Source organism: Chelonia mydas, chromosome 22, assembly GCF_015237465.2.
Source record: "Chelonia mydas isolate rCheMyd1 chromosome 22, rCheMyd1.pri.v2, whole genome shotgun sequence".
NCBI classification, from domain to species: Eukaryota; Metazoa; Chordata; order Testudines; family Cheloniidae; genus Chelonia; species Chelonia mydas.
In genome coordinates this window covers 6,675,588-6,694,048 of record NC_051262.2, presented here as the reverse complement: position 1 = coordinate 6,694,048, position 18,461 = coordinate 6,675,588, and the positions used below count along the sequence as shown (strand labels likewise).

At 40.0% G+C, this 18,461-nt stretch overlaps 1 protein-coding gene across 1 annotated transcript in view; it reads left to right on the top strand.

Moving 5' to 3' along the window:
• The first annotated feature begins 385 nt into the window (after window positions 1-385).
• Window positions 386-18,461, top strand: part of APLP2 (amyloid beta precursor like protein 2) — a 101,127-nt gene continuing 83,051 nt past the window's right edge. The window contains exon 1 of the mRNA XM_043534033.1: window positions 386-420. The gene's annotated coding sequence lies outside the window, so the exon portion shown is untranslated. The remainder of the gene's footprint in view (window positions 421-18,461) is intronic.

Here is an 18,461-nt window from a genome sequence, read left to right as displayed (position 1 = left end):
TCCACAGGAAAGGGGGAACCCTTGCCAGGGCTTCCACCCCAGCCCAGCACCACCCACCAATCACAGCGCCGCTCTCATCCAACCGCAGCTCCGCCGGGGGCCTGCTCGCCAATCACAGTGTTCCTCTCAGCGTGGTGCTCCGCCCTCTTGCTGTGGGTGTGGGGAGGTGAGGGGAGTAGAGCAGTGCCCCCTGTTGGCTAGATGGGGAGAGGCGAAGCCCAGCAGCGCCCCCTGCTGGTGGGGGGAATGACCCAAGGGGTAAGGGGAGCAAATAGATGAGTACAGGGAGAGTTGGGCTGGCAAGCTCGGCAGTGACAGAGCAGGGCGTGGAACTCAGGAGTCCTGACACCCAGCCCCTCAGCCTATTCTCTCTTCTCTAGGCCCCCCACTCCAGGACTCAGCCAGCCCTTCATCCTCCAGGTAAACTGAGTTCAGTATCACTTGCTGTGTGTGCGTGCGCGCGTTTCAGGGATGGGACCTTCCATCCTGTGTCTCCATCTGCTCTGCCCATGGGGCATTTCTTGTAAGAGGGGGCTTCTGCCTGGTACTCTTGGTCTACATTTCCCCGCCCTCCCCACTGCGCACTGGGGTGCAGCCCCCTGCCATGGAGAGGTGGCTGCACTTTTGAGTCAAAGGCATTCTTGTGCCTGCATCATATGTAATGGGTTGTTAGACTCTTTGAGATGAAGGGTGCTGTATAAGTGTAAGGAATTATTATAGACATAATAAAGCACATGTGCACATGCTGTAGGGATGCTTTATGGAGGGAGGAACTAGATGACGTAATTGATCCTTTCATCTTCACTGTATTATTCTGTAGGGGAAAAAATAAATTTAAAATCTAACCTAAACTCACTTTTTGTTTGAGAATGTTGGTTTTCTTTTTGTTGTTGTTTTTTGTGGGGGTGGTCAGTTGGCTTCTGTTGTATAATAAGGACATTGATCCTAGTCCATTGACACTTTATATTTTTGTATAGCATCTTTAGCACAGATGTGAACACAAAATGCTCCACAGGTGTTTATAAAAAAACATGTAAATACAAAATTATTAATCTAATGCACATTTTACTCTGAGTTTTGTCTAGCCTGGCTGAAAAAGGTGGTTTTTTTAAAACATTACCACTATCTGCACTCTCTCAAGATTCTTTGGGAAAGGATATTTGCAAATTATAAAAGAAACAGCAATGTTTGGTTTGTTTCTTCATAGACACACTTAGAATTGGTATTCTAAAGTGAAAACTATAAAATGTTATTGGGTAACTTCAGTACACAAGGAAATGCATGTTCAATTGGGGGTGATCCTACCTGACTATTAGATAATGCCCTGATATACTCTGGAAACTCCTGCATTGTTTGTCTCATTTACTGCTACTTTCTGTTCATGTGTTATATAAGAAATTTGAGTTTTAAATATCATTTAAAAGAAATCAAGGATAATAATTGACATCGTTCAGAAACTTGACCTAGCCATTTGATATTCCAGTTTCTTTTGGGGTTACCACTGTTCTTTCTAAGGGGGGAAAAAGACTTTGTATTGGTTATGGGACAGAAAAATACTCTTTTTGCTAATTATCTTAGTGTTTATTTACCACATACCCAGAAAGTTTTTTATTTGGCAAGTTCTTTTTTTAAAAAGAATACTTCCTAGCAGCTTTCATTCTCATAATCTTCCAAATTGCTTTACAAATGATATATTTACAGCGCCACTGAAATGCAGCCGCCTTGTGAGCAGTTATATCTTCAGTGGAGTATGGCAGCCAACTGACAGAGCAGGGCAGTGGGGGAAGGGGAAATTTTGATCAAGGATGCAAAGGCAAAGCATTACTCTTACAAAAAGTGCCACAGAAACGCAATATCTTAGGAGAGCACAGAGAGGACTGGATCCTCATCAGACATAAATTGATGTAGCATTATTGACTCAATAGAACTGATTTTCAGGTGTGGATCTAGTCCAGAACCTCTATTTTTAAGATGTATGATACTCAGTTTTTCTATGCGGGAAGGGCTAATGGGTATATACTGAAGTAGTCTCCTCAAATGTTGAATGTTCACTAGATTATTTAAAGTTAAAACCAACAGGGACACTGTCAATTTAAAAATCATATATGCACATTGCCTACCCTGTATCAATAATTTCACCTGAGATTATTAAAACTAAAATAGTTTTAAAAATTGAAGACAGTAGGATTACTTGCATGAGTAAAGGGAGCAAGATTTGGTCTGTTTTGCTTTTCTCCACTTATACTGTGTGCTTGCTTAGACAATTAAAAAGGTCATCTTTTTTTCCTTTATTATTATTATTATTATAGTCAGTTTCATACTTTCACACTGACATGATGCTGAAATGTTTGAGTGGCAAACACAGGAAGGGAATGTTTAAGAACAAAGAAAAACAGGTTCATTTTTCATTTTATTTTAACTTCATGAAAACATTTTAATCATACTAGTTTTGTAAAGAAAACAAATATTTTAAGCAAATCTGCATTTTAGGCCTATGGTTCCTGATAGTGCCTTTTTAGTGTTCTGGACTGGAGAATAGGAAAGTTGTTACTTAAATACACATATGCTACTGTGTTATATTTTCATGCAGACATGTCTTGGGTTATAACTTGGCACATAAGAATATGCAGCATTGGCTCCATTCTTTCCCTTCCTCCTGCACTGGCCACAATCCAAGGGTTATTTATGGGTATTTGCTTCCCTTTTTAGCGGAAGAGAACTATTGGGCCTAAGCATACAGTACATCATATGATATAATGGGCTGCCAAATGCAGAAAACCATGAGTCATCAACTCTTGTGTTTGAAATCAGAGGTAAAGCCTACATTTCCTTTCTTTTAATCCTTTTTGTTTCTGGTGTTTTGATGGAGAGCCCATTTATCTAGTGTCCTCATGTTCACACACAGATCCCAGAAAGAAAGGCCTTCATTGTCAAACCAATGTATTTTTCTAGGCACCCAGAATAAACTACATTAATTAATTCCCCATTTTCCTTAATTGTGTGGAATATTGGTGTAATCCTTGATCCTGCACTTTTCCCCACATCTCTGCATTATCACCTTGGTATACTGCTGCCTCAATAGTACTTCAGCTGAATTTCTTATCCATTCCTTCATCTTCTCCTGTCTGATCTATTGCAATTCCCTTCCCTGTGGCCTCTGCAAGTCTCTCAGATGCCTGGAGAGTGGTGCTCTCTGCCTTCTCAGATGTACAATACACCCACATCCTCCTAGCAATTCTGCTTTCTTCTTTTTCATTTCAAAATCCAGTTAGAAAGTGATCTTGTGGCTTCTTTTTGGCCCATTGCCGTGTATCAGCCTACTTCAAAAAACTTGTGTGGCTGAACCCCGCTTGCTTATTGGCATACCGCTCACACAAAGCCGCTGTCAGTACAAGAACCTTCTCCTCTGCAACTCCAGCCATCTGGAGCAGCCTTTTCCTAATGCCTCCAGCTCATCAACTCTCCACCTCATTTCAAATCTAATCTAAAGATACCTCTATTCTCCCCTGCCTATATCTCTGAATTCCCTTCTTTGCTATTATGTATTTGATTCTTTTTTGTGATACTGTCTAATTCTGTAAAGTATTGTGGGTTACAGATTATATAATTTGTATGGAGAACATTGATCTAATCTTGTAAATCCTTGTGATTTGTTACGTAAGTAGTCTTTACATTAGTAGCTTCATTGACGTCACTGGGACTACTCATATGCATGATGATTACTTACATGAGTCAGGGTTTGCAAATTGAACCATAAATCGGATTGTATATTCCATCACTAGTTTGTCTGTACTAGTACTCCCCTGCTGCCCCTCTGTGTCTGTCTGTAACCTAAATAATTGGATGATGGGAAAATTTCAACTCTATCTGAATTATTTACATATGACTGACCACCTCTGAACTGTTTGAATACACTGCACTGTTTTATACCGTAAGGGTAGAAGACTAGATATAGTGGAGGTGTTGGTATAAGATTAATAATTTAGAAAGAAGCCATCATAAATTTAGATTAAGGGGATCATCGCATCAAAAGACCATACAAATAAACAAAGCTTTTCTCCTTTATTGGTTCTTCGTTTTTTCCAAACCAGTTCAATCTCTCATCGTCACAAACCAACTTAGTCATATTTGTCATTCTCTAATAGAAAACTTAGAGTTATGCAGATGTGTGATATAATAGTGTCCACTTAACGCCCACAAAACTTCTACACTTTGTTTTACAGAAGACCTGTACCTTTTTTTTAAAAAACCTGCACATCTAGACAGTTTTCAGATGAGCAAGCCAATTCCCCACTCCCATCTTTATTACTGCTGATGGCCACTTCACCTGGTGTACTCCACATACAGCCATAATTTTGCCCTCTAATATTTGCAAAAATGTGTGCAAAGGTCAAAATAAGAAATGAGCAAGAAAGTCCAATTCCCATTCAAGGGATCCATTTTCAGTACAAAAGTTGCAACATTACTTACGCAAAAAATGCAGGTTAATTTCTAGACAGTGTCAAACTAATACAAGCTTGGAGACTCCACGCTTATAGACATCATCATATAATCAGCACACTTCAGAACATCAGACAGATCATTCACAAAAAATATTCCAGTCAAGCACATCACCCTATGAGAATGTATAGAACTCTGACATAAATTAATACGCTCTAAGGCAATGGGCCAGATCTTCAGCTCATGGAAATCACTTCAGTGGAGCTATGCTGATTTACGCCAGCTGCGGATCTGGCTACATAATCCTTTCAAAAATCTCCATTGCATGCTTAATAAACAATATATCAAAGGTGTAGGGAAAAAGGTGAGTTTTACAGTTTCCCCTGAAGGTCTGCATTAACAACGGCAAGCTCTGGTGTACCAACTGGAGGAATGTGTTCAGTCAAGCATCCCCTCATGGAAAATGCCTTGCCACTAGCCTGCCAATATTTCTGTGGCTCCAATATAAAATTATAAAGCCTGCTGCCTAAGGTGGCATTTACGAAGTCTGCCAGGGGCTCAGGACCAGACAAAATTGCCAAGTGGGTTTTGTGTGTTATCTTGCTTTGATACTTCTGATAGACCCCATCTTAAATTGTAAGCTCTTGCATGGCAGGGACCATTTTTTTGTTTAGAGTCTGTACAGCGCCCAATACAGTGGGTCCTAGTCCATGATTGGGGTTCCTGGGTGCTACCCCAATTTAAATAATAATACATTACATGGAGGGCACACAGGGTAGAGTGCATAAAAGAGTAGTGAAGTATTGGCATTTGTATTTCAAGATTTTTTAATAACTGGAGCTTTTTCCAGAAAACTACAGTGAACAATTCAGCTTTAATTCCAATTTAACTAAATTCTTTTGTCTGGGATTATTTATCAGTTTAGAGCATTGTTGTCCCTTGCCTAGGAAACTCTTCTATTTAAAATGTTTGGAACCCTGTTGGCCGATTTTTATATCAGCAGATCTGATTACATTCCTTCAATGTTGATAGTGGCTATCTTTGTAGGAGCCACAAAAATCTGTTGTGATCTTGGTTCTGCAGAAGCAGTAGATTAATATTGTTCCCAATGAGAGCAGTTGTGTACAAACGACGAAGGAAATAAAAGTCATGTTACTTTCAGCTCCATTAGAAAGACAGGGCTGGGTGAATCAAAACCTCAGCAATGAAACATTTTGAAGTTTCTGAATATGTTACAAATAAACAAGTTGAATTAACAAGGAAAACCTTAGTATTATACTACCTTAGTTAAATATTTACTATATTGAAGTACTTTTAGTGTGTCCATCATTGTAGTATTTAGATTTATTCTATAAGAATATCTGTTAAATTAATTTTCTGCCAACTTTTTAGAAGTCCCTCTGACTGTTTTGGTATTTCCATGATTGTGAACAGTCTTGTCGATGAGAAATGTCAATTTTTAAGTTCTTCCCAGAATAACAGTAGGGAAAACTCCCACATTTTGACATTTGTTTTCATCCTGAATCAAACAAGTAGAAATATTGAAAAAAATTGCAGAATGATAAGTTCTGAAAAATTTCAATTCAGAAATGAAAAATATGACATTTCTCAATTGAAATGTAATATTTTTATATTGGAAACTGAAATGTTGATTCAAAATGAAATGTTTTGTTTTGGAGTGGTGCTTCAGAATTTTTTTTCCTTTTCCTCTTCTTTTCAAGAATTGATGATTTCCCGTGGAAATTTTTTGGCCAGTTCTAGTTTTTAGCCACCAAGGAGCTGATCCTCTGAGAAGCATAGCACCTTTAATGCCCATTAACTTGAGTGGGAGCTGCAGGTGCTTGGCACCTCACCAGGTCAGACCTTAATATGGTTGTATCAGTGCGTTTGCACTGGTGCAAACCCTAGTATAGATATAATTTGTACTGCTGCAACATATCCCAGCTTCAGACCAGTGTAAACCATGCACCAGTGTAGCTACATTGATGGCTAAAAAAACACTGTAGACAAGGCTTTATTCACACAAAAGTCCCATTTTGAGGCAATGGTTGTCCGTGTAAAAGATCTCAGAATTTGACCACGGGTGTTACTGCCATCACCAAGCATTCAAACATCATGAGTCAGGCCCCTAAAAATCATGAGGTTGATTTAAAGATCATGAGACAAAAAATAAAAATGGGGTTCCCTTTATTTACCTTTTGGCTTCTGAGGCTTTAGGGATCAAGTTTTCATGATTTTCTCCACATTGATGAGGGCTCGAAATGTATTATTTTTAAATGAAAGCTGAGATTCTCAACCTAGGTGCTGGGGTTTTAAGAAAACAAACTAATTATTGCAAAAGTTGGCAGCACTGCATATGTCATCTACATCTTACAGTATCCAGACTGCAGCTTCCTGTGTGAATTAACTGATCCTGCAATGAACTCAACAGCAGCAAACACCTGCATCCACACAGAGCCCTACTGATTTAGGCCGCCTTATGGATTATTGTCAAAACACTTTTACTGATTTATTCTTTGCACTTAAATGTGTTTGGATATATCCTCTAAAAGATACTTGTCTTAGTAGAAGAGAATCTGATCTTGGTGAGTAGTTTAAGGGAATGAGATATTTTGCAACAAAACTGAGTTTGGGAAATGAATATATTCCACCCTACGTACAGACAGACACCGAAATGTGTTCAAAAGCAAATGCCTTAAAAAAATAGTAGGTATTAAATGGAATGAATTTATGACAAATGCCAAGATCCGTCTGAGTTCAGCAACCCCATGTCTCTGAAGATGTCCAGGAAAGAAGATGGGAATATTTGGGGCATGTGTTAAGAATGAAGCAAAAGTGTCTGCCATGACAGGTGTGCAACCAGAAGAACGTGGAGAAGTGTCTGACTGAAAGACTCCCTCCTTCGAACACTACTTGGAGAGGAAGAATGTATGGGATTTAACACAGAGGAGATGCAAAGAGCAGCCCAGGATAGACAGGGCTGGTGGACCCTTGTTCGAAGCAATGTTTGATGGCAGAGGAACGTTTCAAATTCAGACCCTAGCAGCTAATTATACTAAAGATTAAAATGTGTTAATCTGGTTCCTGATCTCATCCTTCCCTTTTTTTCTTTGCTTTTTGGATTAGTTTATATTCAATAATTATATTTTTAGAAAATGTGGACATTCTGTTGTCATCAGAGTTCATTTCATATCACTCAGATGCATCCAAGCGCTATATGATGTAGGCATGCCCAGAGTTCAGGCCAGTCTTGCACTGGAGGCTGGAGACCCTAAGGTCAGATGTTGTCTTCAAGGACGCAGATTTAGAATGCAAGTAATTATCCCTTCTTGCAACCTCAAGTGTGCTAGAGCTCAGCATTTCTCCACAATTATGGAATTGTAAATTGTTGCTTTGAACTTTTGTAATCCCAGTTTGCAATCACTGGAACAATTCAGGATTTATTAGATAAGTGCATGGAGGATAGGTCCATCAATGGCTGTTAGCCAAGACGGTCAGGAACGCAATCCCATGCTCTGGGTGTCCGTAAGCCTCTCACTGCCAGAAGCTGGGACTGGATGACAGGGGATGGATCACTCAATAATTGCCCTGTTCTGTTTATTCCCTCTAAAGCATCTCGCACCGGCCACTGTCGGAAGACAGGATACTGTGCTAGCTGGACCACTGGTCTGACCCAGTATGGCTGTTCTTATTAGGATTTGCTTATACAAGCCTGAGTTTGTAGTTCACGGATGTTCAAACTTACAACCAACAATGTGCTGCAGTTCCAGCTGAAAGTGCTTGTGTATCCTGCAGCACAGAACATGGAATACATCATGGATTTTATGAATATTTTTGACATCTCAATGGAGCCGATTGCCCCTATCTCTAACTATGACACAAAGGCCTATTGGTGCCAGTTGGCAAAGGGTTCACTGCTCTATGTCAGCAACTCCTAACAGTCCTGACAAAGTCACTACATCTACCACACCATTTTCATAGTATCTATCCATAAAGAAAATCACATAAGGTATCTAATCAAAGCTTATGTCAGATTGATCCTCATAATCATTGCAAGATATACGTATGGATGAAATTTAAGGAGTTGTGTATATGTACTGAAAGCTGGGTCGACAAACAGGTTTTGCCAGACAAAGGGAAGTAGATTCACATCTGCCTAGGTTCATATGTAGATTAAGCATTGGAACCCCATTTACATGCAGGGAGATGGGAAGTCAACAGGAAGAGAACAGCAGCAGGGGTGAAGAAAAGAGCTTTGTCTAGAGGTGCACTTCAGAGGTTTATTAGACTATAACTGGAGGACAGGGAATTGGGAAAGCACCCTGTTGTCCAACACTGAGGGAGGAAAAAGAACAGCACTTTATGCATCCATGAACGGTAGTTCCTGGGCATGTAGATTGAGGACACTGGGAGATTGTTTTAGGTGAGAAACTACTTTAGACAAGGATTGTAGCCTGTTACAGTTAAGTTTAAACTCTAAGGAGCATGTTATACTTTTTGTTTTCTATGTAGCCATTTCTGTTTCCATTATCCTTAGTATCTCTTATAGCTGAATCTTTGATCATAAACTTATGATTGTTTCACTGTAAATATATCTCTGTGCTGTTATGTTATAAAGGACCTGATTCTGAATTGTACCAGTCAAGATGTGTGTACACTGTTCTCTTAGGAACAGTAAACCTGGTAATTACAGGAGCTTTCAGAGGGGCTCAGGGATTGGGTTGCACCTATTATTACCCTGTAAAGTAAAGTAAGGGCTGGCAGAGATCCGAGAAGATTGTCTGGGTGGCTGACAGATAGACTGGTGGTGGCGGGGAGCTTGACACCCACACCAGAAAAAGTGTCCTCTCTCGCTGAAGCAGGGGGAGTAACAGGGTGATTCACATTTTTGGGCATACCGAAAGGAACCATCACCCTAACCCATTTTATAGTTTCTGTCAAATGAATCCAGATGCTTTACACTTTGGATCATGCATAACAATTAATCCTCCAATAAGTTCCTAATTACATTCCTAATACTGTATTGCTTAGACTTTTCTTACGTATAGTTGGGCAATAGCAACACTGAATTCAAGGTTAAGACTCACTTACTGTTTAACAACCAGTTTTTCTAAGTGCTCTAAAATCCACATGCCTAGTCAGATTGTTTTAAAAATTGCTGTTCCTCACGCAGATCTGGGGTAGGGTTAGTGGTCTTAATTTCAGGTAATTTGAGCAAGGGGTTCTTGAGAGATAGCACTCCCCCTAAAATCATATGACATCAACATTTTATGGTTCTTATAACTTTTTCTCTGCACAGCTGAAGCTTAAACTATGGCTCTAACCCTCCCCAAACTTATGCCACCTGTTTGGGATGGATTTCAGCTAATATCTGGAACCTAATATTAAAAAAAATATTCAGGTTAAAAGTTGGATCTACTAGGGGTCTTGAGTCAAGTTAACAGGCCAGAGAAGTTTCAGAGTGGTAACCGTGTTAGTCTGTATCAGCAAAAACAACGAGGAATCCTTGTGGCACCTTTGAGACTAACAAATTTATTTGGGCACAAGCTTTCATGGGCTAGAACCCACTTCATCAGATGTCTGGAGTGAAAATACAGGCGCAGGTATAAATACATGAAAGGATGGGGGTTGCTTTACCAAGTGTGAGGTCAGTCTAACAAGATAAATCGGTTAACAGCAGGATAGCAAGGGAGGAAAAATAACTTTTGAAATGGTAAGAGAATGACCCCTTACAGACAGTTGACAAGAAGGTGTGAGTAACAGGAGGGAGAAATTAGTATTGGGGAAATTAAGTTTAGGTTTTGTAATGACCCAACCGCTCCCAGTCTCTATTCAGGCCTAATCTGATGGTATCCAGTTTGCAAATTAATTCCAGTTCTGCAGCTTCACGTTGGAGTCTGGTTTTGAAGTTTTTTTGTTGAAGAATTGCCACTTGTAGGTCTGTTATTGAGTGACCAGAGAGATTGAAGTGTTCTCCTACTGGTTTTCTTGCAAGTCAGAGGGTTTGCAGGCAGCCTGATGTCAGAGTGAGTGAGTGTCTGTATGGGATATACTGTGTCCATTGAACCTAAGCAGCACCTATATACTATGAACTTGAGTCCTTTCCTAGGTAGCTTCTGAGAATATGTGTCACGCAGATTAGGTGCTCTCTGCCTGTATTCAGCATGGCTCCTGGAAGTTTTGCCCTGAACCCAAAGCTGCTGGTTTAATATCTGGCATTTCAAAGTGCTCTATAATCCACATGCATTGGGACGTTATCTTGAAAACTGCTGTGTTACAACAGGTGCTGGTGTTGAGTTTGGGGTGCAAATTTGGGGTCACTTGATCTTTCGCTTCCCAATATTCATCCCCTGATACTATGTGCTCTTTTAAGTGTTTAAAATCTATCTGATGTGTATAATGAATTTATCTTGAATATTGGTATGCCACAACAGGTGCAGGACTGGGGTTTTTTGGACATTTGGAGTCCTGTGGTCAAGAGTTTGGGGTGCATGTAGATGAATGAGAAAGTACAGTTCTGTGGGACACAACACTTCATATAAAATGGCACGCTTACCTGTCTCTGCCTATTGTAGGGCAGCCCTGACTGAAACATACCCTCAGTGGATCTCGCCAGCTCCAGGGACAGAGTTAAGGTTGTGTACTGTGACTCTGTATTTCCTGGTTTGCAGTGGTTTAAGTATTGGTGTATTCAATGTTTTGGAAGGACAGGAGGCACACACCATTAACTCTTAAAGAAATTTTTGGGAAGTGAATTATGTTATATTTAGTAATGTCAGTTCAGTCCCTGGGTTGGGAATAAGGATGAGGCAATCTGGAGGTTCTAAACAAAAGCCATTTCTCTGCCTGTCTGCAATTTTGCTGATTGATTTTTTTTTATTTCTCTGTGCCACTGACTTGTCAGGTGGAAGGTAAATATTTCATAACTAATAATAAAAGAAATGCATTATAAGTAGTCATAAAATATTCTGATATCTACTTTTTAAAAGGCCCTGACTGATTCATTTGTCTGCATCGTCTCTGCACTGCAGCTATACAATTCATTGCTTTGGAAAGCTTGTAAAATAAAAAGCTTATGGCAAAAGGGTTTAGGGGCAAATGAGGATTTAGTAACAGATTATTCTAAGACAGGTGCTCTGTGGATAGTGCCATAAAAGAAGCTGCTCCAGGAACAAATGGGCTTTGAACCCAAGACTGCAGGTCTAGGGTAGAAATCCTGAACTAGAGAATGTTTTGGTAATTCTTATTCTTTGCTTGATGTATACAATTGTTCCTGAGAAGGGAACATGGCAAACTGGCCCTGTGTTTTTGTTTGTTTGGCTTATTGGTTTGTCAACCTACAGTGTTATATATCTGAAAGGCGGAGACAAAATATAGTCTTAATAGCTGTATTACCTAGCCAGATTTTGAAAAACAATTTCTATTTTCCTGTAGTCCTATATATACTGTGTAACATGGCAAGCAGTGCACTCTTTAGGTTCTAATTCCATTTAAACAAGAAATGTTGAGCTTCCATCCTACACAAGAATTAAAATTGGGCCTGATGGTCACATTGTATAGGATCATATTGGAAAATATCACAGAGAATGTGTCTTCAATGCAAACTTAGCCAGGATGTTGCCCATAAGCATCCCTCCCATCTATATACGCAAATCTCTCACTTGAGTTTGGTGGTGCCTTCAATCCAGGCTAGCTGGCATGGCAGGGGTGGGTGGGTTAGAGCCCAGGTTCCACTTTCACTCGGCTATATATATATTTAAAATGCTTTTACCATTGTTACTAATAATTCATGATTATTAAAACTGAAATTTTTTTTTTTTAAGAATTTGATTTACTTTTCATCCTTTGGGGTTTTTCTTTGATGTTTACATTTTACTTAGCTTTGAAAAATAAAAATAAGCATGAGTTTTGTTTCTAGTTAATTTTCCGATTCTCTGGCACTTTGTGCTACCATGTCTAGCTTGCATACACTGCAGGGAAATTTAATACCTCAACAAAATGCTCTTTTCATTGAAATAAAAAAACTCCACCATGGTATAAAAGCATATCAACAGCATAATTTAGGCCTAAACAACTTTACAGCACTCCTTTAACATACACTAAATGGCTTTATTCACCTTGAAGTTATTATAGTTTCATGCTCTTTTATCAGGTTTTTCAACATCTGGCTGCTTGATTGATCTGCAATAAAAGAACCCTCTACCACACAGAAGGTGAGGTGCTGTGACTATGCATTACCAACCAGTGAATCATATAATTATTGAAAAACCATAGGCAAATATTTGAGACACAGTAAATAGGACAATTTAGTGTGCATGTCTGATTTCTTCATCTGTATTAAAAGAAGAAATTTCAGACTGGAACAAACTTGAATGAAAGAGAAACCATTTATACAAAAAATAAACTAACTTGGTCATTATGCCATGTCCACACTAGTGACCTTAGAGCAGCACAGCTGTAGTGATGCAGCTGCGCCGCTGTAAGATCTCCCACGTAGCCATTCTTTGCAGACGTCGACATTATTAAACCACCCACAACAAGTGGCGGTAGCTGTGTTGGCAAGAGATTGTCTCCTGCCGACATAGTGTTGTCCACACCAGCGCTTCTGTCGGTGTAACTTATTCCCTCGGGGCTGGGTTTTTTCTCCACACCCCTGAACGATGCCGACAAAAGTGCTAGTGTAGACATAGCCAAGGGACAACCTGTGAGGAGATGGATGGATGGTTTGCGGCAGATCACTGGGAAGTCAGCTACTGAGTGCTCGAAGTTAGCGATGGATCAAGAAGGCTTCCAAGAATTCTGCTTTGAGGTCACTGATATTCAGCCAATGGATAAATGGATTTACTTACTTATTATGACTTCTCAAATTCACCATTATGAGCTGAAACCTTCTCTGTAAGCATATGCCTGAAAAGCCACAGCCAGAAGAGGTGCAAGTGTCATGTCCTGGTTCTGGAACCCCAGAAACCTGCAGAGAGGATGCTCTGGGGGGCCCTCAGCAAGAATTAGGAGGGCAGGATGCACAGATCTTAGCATGTATATGCCCTGACTCAGACCCATTCAGCCTGTGTTCCATGTCAATTATTCCCACTCCTGGCAGGAATAATCTGACTGGGAATAGGGGATGCTCGATGCATTAGACAAACCTACTTCAGGCTTCACTGCAAAAATTAGATACGAGGGGATTGGCTGGAAGAGAGCAAGATTTTGCAGCTCATTGTCAGTGGGAGTTAAACACATAGAAACTAGAGATGCACTCAAACTATAAATTTTAGATCCAAGTGTGGATTTCAAATACCTCAGAGTTGGGGCTTTTTTAAGATTTAATGCTTTGATTCAAGCCAGTCTCTAGCGCTAAAGAGAGAAGAGAACCTCAATAGCTTAGATACTAAAATAGAATGTAAGAACCTCTTTGGGGAATACTTTCACTATTAACTAATTGTTCAGGTTTTGGGATTGCAGGTATTATTTAGTCTGTGACTCTGCCAAGGGATCTGTTATGGGATTTAACTTTTTGCCCATTGAAGTGAACGGCGCCCTGCATGTGCACAAGGGTCCATGCTAGCCGAACCCATTGCCAGATGAGGGCCTTAGATACGAGCGGCAACTTTGGCCCAGATCCTGCCCTGCTTTAGGGTGTTTTTGAGTCAGTGTCTTATACAAATTAGTCTTAAAACTGGCTTCCCTTGCTACCCTCCAGTACAGTGGAATCCTTGGGTGGAGCGTTACTGCAGTAGCTCTTATGCTACCACCCACCACTCAAAGATGCCAGTGTGGGGATAGCCAGAAAAGGAGACATGGCAAGGGCATCCTGGCAACCCCCAGCTGCCACAGTGGCCCCTTGCCCATTGGCAGCAGCCACCATGATTAAAATAGCCTATAGACTCCTCTGGTTTATGCTACAGAGCAGCCTGATGTCCTTCCTGAGCTGTGCAAATGTTCTCCAGCCACAGCTCAGGATCTGTGCCCTGTCTATAAAGCACCATCTTGGGGCTATCCAAATACTGTATACTTTTGTAACTTGATATTGTTTGTTAATATTAGACTGCAATGGACATTTAGCTTTGTCATATCTTTTTAGAAAAAAATTTCATTCACCTTATGCCAAATAAATCCATTTTTGGAGTCATGAATGGGATTAAAACTGTTGTATGTGTACAAATGTATCTTTTTGGAAGGGGTTATATTAAAATGTGAGAATCAAATATATTTTCCAGGAGATGGAACAAATAGCAGATACAAGGACTCTAGTTTAACTACTTAGAGACCGATCCTGTGAACATTCTGAAGGCCCAATGACTTCAGTAGAAGACAGTGTCATTTAGCACGCAGAGAACTGGACCCAAATTGTCTTTACAAGGGTGCAGATTTTTTTTTAAACATAATCTGGTTCAAGGGCATAAGTGTTTTCTGGCTTATTATTATTGAGTTCTCTTATGTTTTATACTTGAAAAGATGGCAATTACTGAAAGTGAAATGGAAGAATAAGATGGCAACTTTCCCTTCAGAAAAAATTAAGGAAATCTCACTGTCACTTCATTGTTGGATAGATGCCTGTTTTGGAGAGCCTGTCGTCTTTGAAGCTGAGATTGAGTGTGTGTATAGTAGGTAAAGGAGGCAAACAACTCTGTTAGCTGGTCTTATTTTCAGGATATACATGCTGAATTTTTAAGTTCTCAAAAAAAGCAGAATATTTAAGTATGACTTCTTTTAATGAGAGGAATACTTGTGGCACCTTAGAGACTAACCAATTTATTTGAGCTGTAGCTCACGAAAGCTTATGCTCAAATAAATTGGTTAGTCTCTAAGGTGCCACAAGTCCTCCTTTTCTTTTTGCGAATACAGACTAACACGGCTGTTACTCTGAAACCTGTCTTTAAGGAGAGGGAAATTATTGCACTAATATATTTAAATGTGCTGATGTATAATTTTTACAGAGTAGACAACAGGGTCAAATTTCACCTTCATACAGACGTCATGTGTATGTCTACACGTCAGTGAGGTTTCACCAAGGTGGATGTTGGGGCAGAATTTGGACTAAAGCAATGAGTTATGAGTAACCGTGTTTCAGTGTACTTCCACCTGTTGGTGAAGGTGCTTAAAATCCAGCTGAATAAAGATAACTAACTAGAAGTATCTGTACTCATGTAACCATGTTTCTTCATCCACGCTACAGGGCTTTCTGAAATCTATTTTAAATTCAGCTGTTAGATCCCAAATGGGGAATTAACTACCAGCTATTTGCATTTTAAAGGGAAAACCAAACCCCCGTAGGGCTCTACTTAAGACATCCTTTGTGTAACTTACCAGATAGCTACATCTCAGCGTAGTCCGTAAGGATTCAAACTAATGACTGAGACAAGTGAGGAAAATTTAGAATCAGAATAATCCTTGTAAGTCTGTTTTAAAACTGCAGGTGTTATTGATATCTGTGTTAAAAATGCCAGCTTCCACTATAGCTTGTCTTTGTGCAATGGTATTCCTTTACTGCTCAGAAAACAGTGCCCCCAATCTCAAGTGAATTGAGGATGTTGGAGGCATAGGGCTGCTGTATCTCATACACAGAGGAACACGGTAATAAGAAATTGTAAAACACTTCAGCAAAGAACCTAGCCACCCAAACTAGATACATTTTAAATTCAGTTCATTTCAAGGCAGGTGCAATAATAAGCAAGCTATCGGAGAAGTGGCTTGGGCTTTGGAGAAGCAGAGACCTCCATGGGGGCGACCTCTCTTCTGCGACATCAGAATACTTCAGGAAAGAAATGAAGTCATCTGATTTCCCTTTAAGGCTCTAAGTTTGTGGACGTAAGCTGCAGGAGAACCACTTCTTCTGATGGAGATGCCAGGGTCCATTTCCTGGCCAGCTGTCTCAGTCTCTCCTGGGCGGCCTTACTTCGTCAGCATGAAGCACCTTCTCATTGGGCGTCATATTCAACTGAAACTCAGAACACCTGCATTTCATGTGATTACTAAGAGCATTTGTTCTTCTTTTCAGCCTTTAGGGCCTAAAGAATGCTAAAGTGCAGCTACTTTTAGGTTGTCATTTGGAAAGCCACTGTACAACAGGTGGAAGAAACCCACACAGGAGAGTCATATTTTCTAGGAAGTGACTATATTAACAGGGGCTCTATGCTAGTGGTCCAGTTGCAAGACTGGGGCCTAACGCAGTACAAAACTGCTTGGCTCCTGCCAGAAATGTGATACCATTGCTAGCACAAAGGACTGAAAGCCAGGACTTGTGGGTTCTGTTCTTTGCACTGCCACTAACTCACGATATACCTTGTGCAAATCACGTAACAGTGCAGATTCCCCATGAGAGGAATTGTGAGAAGTATTAATATGGCTACAGTATGAATGAATTTGAATTGGGAAGCTCCATACTCCCATCAAGGCTGCCAATTTAATGATTTTAACAGGATAAACAGCTTGATGATGACTATCAAAATGGGACAGTCAGAGATGTAGTCACCGATTCAGATCTCAAACCAGTGTAAATCAGGAATAATTCCATTGATGGGGGTACATTGGTGTAAAAACAGAATGAGAGAAAAATTAGCCCTAAGTATCAGGTATAGGTGCAACTGATGCAGAGAACAAGACCTGTTAACAGAAAAGCTTTACAGTATCATGATGTAATGTCTGCTGGACTTTACTTGTTCTTGTGTGTCATATTACCACTTAACACACCCTGCTGCTTATGAACCGAGTAACCACACCAACAAATGATGAAGAATGAAAGGGCAACCTCAGGGTGCTGTAAAAGAGCTTGTTAGCGTAAGTTAGTTCCATAATGGCTGACTGAATATGCACTGAATCACACCTGATTCCCCCCGCCCCTCCCTCTCCCCGCCAAAAAAAAAAAAAAAAGGTAGGGTGGGGGGAGAAAAACCACTTCGTTTTTATTGTGCTGCAGATGATCTGACATATTTACCAACAGGACAAGTTGAGGTTTTTCACATTCCATGTTGCTTATTTGCCATGTCATTTGTTTAGGTGATTTCAGTTTTAATCTATGAGTGAAAACTGAACTCTATTATGAATCAGATCACTGCCTTTGCTTGTAAGTAGTCCAAGCCATTTTTTATTTTCATTTTCACGTTTATTTTACTGCAGAAGGCAAATAAATGTACATTAATAAAGTTCAAATCTCTCCCATAAAGTAACTTCTACATCAGTGCTCACCTTCCCATCATGTGTGAAGTCATTAACAATCCAACTGTAATATTTTACATTTATATAGAATATTTGGGCCAAATTCTGATCTGGGATAAATAGGTGCAATTTCACAGACTTCTGTGGAGTTACCCCCGCTTATACCAAGTCTGAATTTAGCCCTTTCATGCCGAATACAGTAATGGCATTCTTCACTACTGAAATACCATCTTCTTTTGGGTGAAAACTGACAGGCAGAAGTGCAAAGAGGATGAGCAATTATGTCCAAGGACACCAGGGAAAATGCTTTCTGTGGAAGTGTCCATGAGATCTTTAATGTCCATAGAAAATAGACTGGACTTGGTTTTTAAAGTCTCATAGGAAAGACCCCTATACAATAAACTTCTTGCTATTCAATTTATCTAGCTTGGAAAGACAAACAGTTCAATTGACCCTTCTGATATCGAGACCCTTTGTTCCAAGTAGTCTAGGGGCTAATGATGCCTGCTCTTCACAGGTGAACTAGAAGAGAAAGGGTCCAACAGTCATTGTTGTTAGTTCTCGGATAACAGCCACAGCCGCTTATCATGCAGCTGCAGTTTGAAAAGTTAATAGAATGTTAGGAACCATTAGGAAAGGGATAGATAATAAGACCGAAAATATCACAATGCTGCTATATAAATCCATGGTACACCCGCCCCTGGAATACTGTGTGCAGTTCTGGTCACCCACATCTCAGAAAAGATATGTTTCAGAGTAACAGCTGGAATTGGAGGAGGGTAACAAAAGCAATTTGGGGTATGGAACAGCTTCCATCGGAGGAGAGATTAAAAAAGCCTGGGACTCTTCAGCTTCTAAAAAAGACA